Source organism: Rutidosis leptorrhynchoides, chromosome 8 (genome assembly GCF_046630445.1).
Source record: "Rutidosis leptorrhynchoides isolate AG116_Rl617_1_P2 chromosome 8, CSIRO_AGI_Rlap_v1, whole genome shotgun sequence".
NCBI lineage: Eukaryota > Viridiplantae > Streptophyta > Magnoliopsida > Asterales > Asteraceae > Rutidosis > Rutidosis leptorrhynchoides.
The window spans coordinates 231,451,185-231,461,314 of NC_092340.1; positions in this window are offsets into that span (position 1 = coordinate 231,451,185).

Sequence of the window (10,130 nt, forward strand, 5' to 3'; positions counted from 1 at the left end):
TAGTTTTAGGACATAGATTTTTATTCTACTTCTTATCTAAATTTTCTTAAAATTACGAAAATTTATTTTAAGTGGTTAAATTGATAGACATCAAAATTTTCTGGTTCGTAGTAATAGTTGGATTTGTACGTGGACCGGGTTATTGGAGCCAAACAGTCCTCAATTATATTGAGACCAAACGAATCCTGCCCCTCTGCTGCATCTTTTGGCTATTCGAAACGTGGGCAAAATCAGAAAAGTCTATTGATTGGATAACTTATATAATTTTTCTTTCCTTTTTTAAAACTAATAGGATATTCAGTGAATGCACCGAGCAAGACGTTCATCACCTTTTGTACGTTCACCACCTGTAACTCGATCAAGACATTTAGCAAATATAACCACCGTTGATTTTTCTTTAGAATCGTCATCCAGTCGACCAAGTACTTCAGTTCAAATTTCCGATAATCCATTTTTTGAACCCGACCTCACAATTGAGAATCCGGAAAATATTCAGGAACGGTTCGTAGATCCTGAACCACTAAACTTTCCTCCGGAGCCACCAATCATTCAAACAGAGATTGTTGAGGAACGAACCATTAAATCAGAATCATCTAGTGATACCGATTCAACAAATTCAATTATGGAGAATCTGGAACCTTTAAGTATGGAAGACCGAATGAGAGCTAAACGCACTGGCCAAGGTCACGCAATTACTCATCCAGACATTAATGCGCCAGATTATGAAATCAAAGGACAAATTCTACACATGGTGACTAATCAATGCCAATTTAGTGGTGCGCCGAAGGAAGATCCAAATGAACATCTACGTACCTTTAATAGGATCTGCACACTATTTAAAATCCGAGAAGTAGAGGATGAACAGATATATCTCATGTTATTTCCCTGGACTTTAAAGGGAGAAGCCAAAGATTGGTTGGAATCGTTACCTGAAGGGGCGATCGATACATGGGACGTTTCAGTTGACAAATTTCTTAAACAATTCTTTCCTGCATCTAAAGCCGTAAGACTTCAAGCAAAAATTGTTACGTTTACACAGAAACCAAATGAAACTCTATATGAGGCGTGGACAAGATATGGAAAGTTATTAAGAGGATGTCCGCAACATGGTTTAGACACCTGTCAAATAGTACAAATATTCTACCAAGGATGCGACATCACTACAAGAAAAGACATAGATATAGCAGCTGGTGGTTCTATTATGAAGAAAACCGAAACTGATGCTTACAAAATTATTGATAACACTGCTTCCCACTCACATGAGTGGCACCAAGAAAAAGATATCGTTAGATCAACTAAAGCAGCTAGAGCTGATTCTAGCCATGACTTAGATTCCATTTCCGCAAAGATAGATGCTGTGGAGAGACGAATGAAAAAGATGACTAAAGATATTCACTCAATACGAATTAGTTGTGAGCAGTGTGGAGGACCACATTTGACAAAAGATTGTCTCAGTATTGAATTAACAATGGAACAAAGAGAGAATATTTCATACATAAACCAAAGGCCTGGAAATAATTATCAGAATAATTATCAACCGCCAAGACCGATTTACAATCAAAACTAGAACTATAACCGAAATATTCCATACAACAACCAACAAGGTCCTAGCAATCAACAAGTATCCAATAATACTTATAATCAGCAAAGACCTAATTTTCAAAACAAACCACCACAACAAACCGATGATAAAAAGCCGAATTTAGAAGATATGATGACGAAGCTAGTTGAAACTCAAACGCAGTTTTTCACATCTCAGAAACAAACCAATGAACAAAATGCTCAAGCATTTAGAAATCAACAAGCTTCTATTCAAAATCTAGAACAAGAAGTAAGTAACCTAGCAAGGTTAATAGGTGAAAGAAAACCGGGAAGTTTACCGAGCGATACAAATGCTAACCCCCGGAATGAAACAGCTAAAGCCATTACCACAAGAAGTGGTACAACACTTAAACCACCTGAAATACCTGTAACTTCTGATGAAACCATTCCTACTCCACAAGAACCACAACCTGATCAAGATAAGGAAAAAGAACCGGTAGTTGAAAAGGTTAATGAAGATAACACAGTTAAGGATAAACCTTATGTTAAACCATATCAACCACCACTTCCTTACCCGAGTAAAATGAAGAAAGAAAAACTTGAAGCCGAGCAATCCAAATTTTTGGATATGTTTAAACAGATAAATGTAAATCTTCCTTTCATTGATGTGATTTCAGGAATGCCTAGATATGCTAAATTCTTGAAAGATCTAATCTCAAATAGAAAGAAAATGGAAGAACTCTCGGCTGTTACTATGAATGCTAATTGTTCAGCAGTACTGTTGAATAAGATACCAGAAAAACTATCTGATCCAGGAAGTTTCACAATTCCATGTTTTCAGGGTAGTCTTAGTTCAATAGAAGCATTGGCAGACTTAGGTGCTAGTATAAATCTAATGCCGTATTCACTATACGCTAAACTAGACCTTGGAGAATTAAAACCAACCAGAATAAGCATACAACTAGCCGATAGATCAATAAAATATCCTAGAGGGATAATGGAGAACATGCTAGTTAAAGTTGGTACTTTAGTATTTCCAGTAGATTTTGTTGTTTTGGACATGGAAGAAGATTCTCAAGTTCCTCTCATATTAGGAAGACCATTCTTAAACACGGCTAAAGCAATGATAGACATGTTCGGTAAGAAACTGACCCTAAGTATAGAGGATGAGAGTGTTACCTTTTCAGTTGATAGAGCAATGCAACAACCACAATCTGCAGATGATACATGTTATTATATTCAAACTATAGATGCACATGCAGAATTATTAGAAGAATTTCCAGAATTACAAGGAACAGGAGAATGTTCTTTAGGAGAAGGTAATGAACCAATTGATGAAGCTGAAATGTTAGCTACACTTATAGCTAATGGATATGAACCAACAACAGAAGAAATTCAAATGCTAAAAGAAGAAGACAGATATCGATACAAATCATCGATAGAAGAACCTCCGAAATTAGAGTTAAAGCCACTTCCAAACCATTTGGAATACGCTTATTTACATGGTGAATCTGAATTACCTGTAATAATATCATCTTCTCTTACTGAAAATGAGAAATCACAACTCATTTCTGTGTTGAAAGCTCATAAACCAGCCATTGCATGGAAGATTCATGATATTAAAGGAATAAGTCCTTCGTATTGCACACATAAAATCCTTATGGAAGAAGGTCATAAAACGTATGTGCAACGCCAACGAAGACTAAATCCTAATATGCAAGATGTAGTTAAGAAAGAGATTATTAAACTGCTAGATGCAGGTTTAATTTATCCAATCTCTGATAGTCCATGGGTAAGCCCAGTTCAATGCGTGCCTAAGAAGGGTGGCATGACTGTCATCACAAATGAGAAAAATGAGCTTATTCCTACTAGGACTGTAACAGGATGGCGTGTATGTATTGATTATAGAAAATTAAATGACGCCACCAGAAAAGATCACTTTCCCTTACCTTTCATAGATCAAATGTTGGAAAGATTAGCCGGAAATAGTTACTATTGTTTTCTAGATGGATTTTCCGGATATTTTCAAATTCCAATAGCACCCGAAGATCAAGAGAAAACCACATTCACGTGCCCTTATGGTACTTTTGCTTACAAACGCATGCCATTTGGACTTTGCAACGCCCCTGCAACCTTTCAAAGGTGTATGATGGCGATTTTTCACGATATGATAGAAGAATGCATGGAAGTATTCATGGATGACTTTTCAGTCTTCGGTGATACATTTAAATCATGTCTAGTTAATCTGGAACGAATGCTAATTAGATGCGAAAAATCAAATCTAGTACTTAATTGGGAGAAATGCCATTTCATGGTTAAAGAAGGCATCGTTCTTGGACATAAAATTTCAAAAGAAGGAATTGAAGTGGATAGAGCTAAAGTAGATGTAATTGCTAAACTTCCACATCACACCAATGTTAGAGGAGTTAGGAGTTTTCTAGGGCATGCCGGTTTTTACCGACGTTTCATAAAAGATTTTTCTAAAATTGCCACTCCTATGAATAAACTCCTAGAAAAGGATGCTCCATTCATCTTTTCAGATGAGTGTATCAAATATTTTAATATTCTTAAAGAGAAACTCACTAATGCACCAATCATGATAACACCAAATTGGAATCTACCATTTGAACTAATGTGCGATGCAAGTGATTTTGCAATGGGAGCCGTTTTAGGACAAAGGATTGAAAAACGATTTCAACCTATATATTATGCTAGTAAGACATTACAAGGAGCACAAACGAACTATACAACTACTGAAAAAGAACTCCTTGCTATTATCTTTGCTTTTGACAAATTTCGTTCATATCTCGTTCTATCCAAAACGATAGTCTATACCGACCATTCTGCTCTTAGATACCTATTTTCAAAACAAGATGCTAAACCAAGATTAATCTGTTGGATCTTACTCTTACAAGAGTTTGATATTGAAATCCGAGATAAAAGAGGAGCAGAAAATCTCGCCGCTGATCATCTTTCTCGTCTTGAAAATCCCAAATTAGAAGTTCTAAATGAATCGGCCATACAAGACAACTTTCCTGATGAATATCTATTGAAGATAGATTATAATGAAATCTCATGGTTTGCAGACTATGCAAACTACTTAGTTTGTGGATTCCTTGAAAAAGGATTATCGTACCAAAGACGAAAGAAATTCTTCAGTGATATAAAACACTATTTTTGGGAAGATCCACATCTGTTTAAAAGTTGTCCCGATGGAATAATACGCCGATGTGTATTTGGAGATGAAGCTAGTAAAATATTAAACCATTGTCACACAGGACCAACAGGAGGGCATTATGGGCCTCAACTAACAGCAAGAAAAGTTTATGAAGCTGGATTCTATTGGCCTACAATTTACAAAGACGCACACCTTCTTTGCAAATCCTGTGATGCATGTCAAAGGGCCGGAAAAATAAGTCAACGTGATGAAATGCCACAAAATGTCATCCAAGTATGTGAAGTATTTGACATTTTGGGTATTGACTTTATGGGTCCATTTCCAAAATCTCATAATAATCTATATATACTCGTAGCCATTGATTATGTATCTAAATGGGCGGAAGCACAAGCTCTCCCAACTAACGATGCACGAGTTGTAGTCAACTTTTTAAAACGTCTTTTTGCAAGGTTTGGAACACCGAAAGCTTTAATAAGTGATCGGGGTACTCATTTCTGTAATAATCAACTTGAGAAAGTTCTTAAAAGATATGGAGTAACTCATAAAATCTCCACCGCATATCATCCACAAACAAGTGGACAAGTTGAAAATACCAACCGAGCTTTAAAACGTATTCTAGAGAAAACCGTAGGATCAAATCCGAAGGAATGGTCCATTAAATTGGAGGATGCACTCTGGGCTTTTAGAACAGCCTACAAAACTCCAATTGGAACCACACCTTTTAGACTTGTTTATGGAAAAGCATGTCATCTTCCAGTAGAAATTGAACACAAAGCATTTTGGGCTTTGAAGACATGTAATCTTGATTTACATGAAGCCGGACGTCTACGATTAAGTCAACTAAACGAATTAGAAGAATTAAGACATGAAGCATACGAAAATTCGTTAATCTATAAAGAAAGAACGAAGAAATGGCATGATAAAAGAATCAGAAGTTCAAAAGAATTTAAAGAAGGAGACAGAGTTCTTCTTTTCAATTCACGATTCAAGCTATTTCCTGGAAAATTGAAATCAAGATGGTCTGGACCATTCATAGTCAAAAGAGTTTTCCCATACGGAACGATAGAATTGATAAATTCAAATGGGATTGAATTTAAAGTTAATGGTCACAGAGTTAAACATTACATACATGGTCCGATGGAAGTCGACAACGAAGTAAATCACAATTTCGACACCACAGCTAACTAAGTGTAGGGAGAATCAAGTCTTTAAAGGATAATATGTATTTCTGTTAGAGTTAGATTGTCTGTTTTCGTGTAGTTCTCGAAAATGGAACCCGAATGGTCTTTCCCTAGCAGACCCTAAAGAACTAGTCTTCTCCCCCCATTCTGAAATTTTATTTTTTTAGGTTTTTACAAAATGAAGACTGTCTGTGAGCTAAACCATGGTCTAATGCTACACGCTTTGATCACTAAACGTAATAATGACATACTACCGAGTGAAATAGTATCAGTAATCAGAGAAAGAATGGACGGAGTTAGAAAAGAATCCAGATGCGAAGATAATAAGTTACAATTTGGTAAAGGAAAATCAAAATTCGCAGCGAAAAGAAGAGCACGACACCTAGAACGATGTCACAAATGCGGAAAATGGTCACATGGAGGTAAATGTTCAAATAATCAAACCTATTCAAATACCGAATTTGTTACTTTATGCAGAGACGGACCGTTCATATGTTTAGAAGAAAAGACACTGAATGCTCGAGGTTACGCCTATGTAGCCATGGAAAACCAATTAAACCGACTATCTTATGAATGGGATAGATCATATAACTAAGAAATCTATTTCACAGGTATGTCTGTACAGTTTTTATTTTTATTTTTATTTTTAACCTTTTGATAATAAACGCTAATTTGTTCGCTAAAAAGTATTAAATTGGTATTGAATAAAATTAGGTTTGGCGACCGAAATTATTGATATCATTCAAAAATTTATTACATCACTGCGAAATTTAACGTTTATTCTTAAGGTATAAATATCTTTAATCAATCAACCCAAAATATTTCAAAAATTCGTCATGAGTTAAATTAGGTCTTGGAACCGAAATTACTTTACCGAAAAGAGGGGCGCATATTTTTGATAATATTTGATTGATTAAAGTGGGATAAAAAGACAAAAAAATTTTTAAATTTATTTTTACCATGTTTTTAAAATTAATATTTAAATCTTAAATTAATATTGTAAACTTTGTAAAAACAATATATTTAAAATTGTAAATATTTGAAAAATTAATATAAGTTTGATATGAATTTATAAATTTTTAAATTAAATTTGGTATGAATTTTTAATTTTTAAAATATAAATTTTTAATTTTATGCATTTCAATTTTTAAGTTTGGTGTGAATTTTTAATATAAATTTTGAATTTTATATTTAAGTTGTGTGAATTTAAAAACAAAAATTTACTTTATCTCATTAAGTTAAAAATATGATTTTTAAAATTCGTCGTAAGTTGAAGACTAGGTCTTTGAACCGAAATTGCTTTACCCGAGAGAGGGACGAGAACTTTTATTATCATTATTTTTAATCTTATTGAATTAAAGTATGCCAAAAACATTGAAAAAACCCAAAAATCTTAGCTTTTAAAACAATCGCTACAAAAAGACAAATTTTAAAATTTTGTCGAGGGACGGACTAGGACATCGATCCGAAACGACCTCGTCCTAAATAACAAGGGAAACAAAATTTTAAAATTAATTACTTAATTGTTTTAATAAGTTAAAGAAAAGAAGAAAAAAAAAATATACCAAACTCCGCGACTCGCGGAGTTTGGAGGTTTAATCCCCGCGAGTCGCGGGAGGACCAATTTACAGAAAAAAAATATACCCGCAGAACAGATCAGTCCCCAACCCAAAACAAAAACATACTGCGAATTCTGCACGAAAAAACCCGAGAAAAAACCCCCAAAATCACAATTTTTAACCGTTAATCACCAAATCTTTTACTAAAATCATGTTGAGAAGGATGCTATCTAAGAATTACTCAAGAAAAACGGTAAATTTCTACACCTAAATACCATTTAATCCGAAATTTGGTGTTCTTGAGTCATTTTTTTTCCAATTTGATTTTGATGCTTTTTAGTGTAATTAGGCTTAAATTGTTTATGTATTATGCTTGTATAACCTAGATTGATGCTGTTTAACATGATTAGAAGCCTTAAACTTCAAATTTTGAATAATCTAGGGTTTGTGTTCTTGAGCAAATTTGGGGCTTTTTGATATAAACAGGTTATGGCCGATTTTTATCATGAATTGTTGCTAAAATAAGTAGTGTAACATGTTTAGGTAGTTAAATGATCCAAACTTTGAGCCTAAATATGATTTTGAGAATTAAAGTGGACTTTTTCAAGTCTAAAATTCATGAACTTGATTTTTGAAAGCTAATGCCATTTGAGACTTGTTTAATTGCTAGTAATGATTATTTTGACATGTTATTTGAGTTGAATGCTTATGAACTTGGCGAACATTTTCGTATATGCTTATTTGAAAAAGTGTAGATTTGATGAAAATATGAAAATGAGCTTAAGTTTGATATAAATTGATAATGTCATTGTAATTATTTTGATTGATGATTTTGCTGACACTAATGCATATTTGGATGCACAAAATTTGTGTTTGATGTGTTTTGCAGACTGAAAGGGGTGAATCTTCATCCCAAGCCCGCAATGCTCCTGATGAGAATTTGGAACAACAGGAGGTGGATAACTACTACAAGCAGGATATACCTCATCCAGTCATGACCTTTTCTGATATACACTTGGAAGAATTGCACCCGAACCTGAGATTTGACAGACTTTGGATAGATTATCCAAAATATCAAAGGGGTTTGCATACTCTTCATTCTAAGGTTGTTGAGGTACCGAGGGTCATAGAATGGGGACCCTTAGAAGCTGTAGAATTGGCCGGGCCAATTAGGGAATTACTTATACAGAGGTATGGTAATTCTTCTTTTAATGACTGGGTACATTTATTCACCATGCGTAGACCTGTATATAAAGTATGGTGTGAAGAATTGTTATGTAGTATAGAGTTGAATGATCGGGTAGCTAGTTTAACCGATCGTTCTTTTATTAGATTTTTGTTAGGCGGTTCAATGCGCCACATGTCTTTACTGGACATGGCTCAGGCTTTACGTATATATACGCCTGAGGAGTTAGCATCTGCCGATTGTAGAGGATTGATACTAAACGGTAGAAAGATAGATGAAAATTTTGATACACACGGTGTGTGGAGTCAAATGACAAGCCATCACCGTTTCAAAGGGGGAAATTACTCTTATTTGGATATAGATAGAGCCGAATTAAGAGTGATACATAGGTTTTTAGCTAATTCGATTACACAAAGGGGTAAGAACAAGGAAAAAGTAAATGAACAGGATTTGTTTTACCATATGTGTATTCGAGACCCACAAAGCGCTGTAAGTATACCATATTGTGTGGGTTATTATTTATCAGCTATGGTTCGGGGGATGCGACCGCATAGCATAATAGGAGGTGGTATTTTTATTACTTTGATTGGTGAATATCTCGATGTGGATATAAGTCGGGGGGGATTATTAGTAGAAGAACCAGAACCCCGCGATACTATAGGTTTAAATGTATACCATGGTGCGAAAGTTTTGAAGAGGCGAAATAACGCCGTAGTACGATACCATGGTAGACATCCACAGGTGGAGAGAAACCAGCAGCAAGGTAATGTAGGAGGGGGGAATGAAATGCAAGAAATGCAAAGGTTTATAGCTTCTCAGGAATATGAAAATGCTAGACAGAGAGCATTTGAAGATTGGCAAGTTCATCAGAACCAAATCATAGCTCATTGCCAAAATATAGGTAGAAACTATATTCCTACACCGAAACCCATCTTCCCTCCTTGGTCTATAGAGATGCAGCCACCATATCCTACGTATGACCCTGCCGAAGCATTCTATAGCACCTATGGTTATGCCTGAAACCCCTATTGGTACCAATATCATCCTTAGTTTACTTATTATTTTTTTTTATTTTGTAATTTGTAATTATTGATACGTTTAATACTTTTGTTAATATTGTAATCATTTTTATAATTATCTAACTTTTATTCTTAGATTTTAATAATTTTTGAATGTGGGGTAATATACCAAACTTCAAAAATATGTATATATGTTTGCAGTTTATCTTATGTACACAACAGGGTAAAACAACGCATTTTCAAAGACTGGCATTAAGTTCAGCAAAAGCAACTAATTTTGACGACAAGATGCAAAATATATGTGAAATAACAACAAGACGGAATGAACAAATGATGTGCACCATTTATCATTCAGCAAACAAACGCCAATATATTTGGAAACTTTGGTAAAAATTTAATCATTTTCACACAAATCACCCTCAATAATTTAAATTGTTACTGATTTCTTGCAAATGAGGGCATTGC